This window comes from Grampus griseus, assembly GCF_964374135.1.
Source record: "Grampus griseus genome assembly, chromosome: 2".
Lineage (NCBI taxonomy): Eukaryota > Metazoa > Chordata > Mammalia > Artiodactyla > Delphinidae > Grampus > Grampus griseus.
In genome coordinates, this window is record NC_139018.1 from 151,456,825 (window position 1) to 151,458,252 (window position 1,428).

The following is a 1,428-nucleotide window of genomic DNA, read 5'->3' on the forward strand; positions in this document are numbered from 1 at the left end:
CATGAGCCGCTTATAAATTTTGGAGATTAATCCTTTGTCAGTTGCCTCATTTGCAAATATTTTCTCCCATTCTGAGGGTTCTATTTCTTTAATGTAACTGTATGAGATGATGGATATTCGCTAAATCTAAGGTGGTCATCATTTCACGATGTACACCTTAAACTTATACAGTGCCGTATGTCAACTATATCTCAACAAAACTGGAAGGGGAAAAAAAACTCCCCAACAAATAGAAATGCTGTGCACATGTGGTATAAGCACTTTTAACAGTACCATTTAATAGCTCTCCAAAACACAAGTACCAGTTTATATCCCCATTGGCAGTCTGTGAGTTCCCATTTACCCATACAATCTATCAACATTAAGTAACTGTCAGACCTTTTCATTTTCGTCAAGATATTGGTATATAACAGTATCATTTTGTTGAACTGTGTATTCACTAATTTGCATTTCTCTCTTCATTAGTGACCATCCTTTCCACGGGACATTTGAGGTTTCCGCTTTTGTAAATTTCTTGTTCATCGTCTTTGCCTGTTTTTTTTACTGGGTTGTTAATCTTTTTCTGAATGATTTATAAAACATCCTTATATATTTCGATCACCATTTATATCAGTGTTGCAAATGTCTTCTCCAAATCTGTTAGCTGCATGTTGAATTTTTTTTTAATTTTGTTGAAGTATAGTTGATTTACAGTGTTGTGTTAATTTCTGCTGTTCAGCAAAGTGACTCATTTATACACATATATATATTCTTTTTCATATTCTTTTCCATTATGGTTTATCACAGGATATTAAATATAGTTCCCTAGGTGCACATTGAGTTTTAAAATGTAAACTGCGAGGACTTCTGAATCGATTACTCCTGAAATAGGTGGTCCTATCCCAAAGTCAGAAGACAATCATTTACATGGCTGTAAGATCTACACACATCAGCAAAGCCACAGTACAGTCATACATACAACTTTTACATTTGAGGAGCACATCTCAGTTTTCAAAGCATCTTCTAATCACCTAATTTTGGCCTCACAAAAACATCTGAGCCTAACAGGGCCTCATTTTCTCACTGCTAAGATTCAGTGGTTGATCATCAACATCCTTTCAGTGATCAAAGTCTGACCTTTGATCCCTCTCCTGCAGCTGGGAAGACCCAGGCTCAGAGGGCTGGAGAGATGTCTTCAGCCCCACCCTACGGATGGGTCTAGACTGAAGAATCTTATGTCAATTACATCTCAGTAAAGATGGGGAGGGGTAGGTACTGGAGGCCCTAGAATCTTAGTCATCTGATCCCTTGGGCAGGGTCTCTCCGCATGTGGGTGGCATTGAGACCAGCATCAGGGACAGAGAGGGGGGAAGATGGGAATGTGAGACAGACATCACTTGACCATCTAAAACCCAGAGGAGATGACAGTGGCCCCTCTGACTCCCGTAG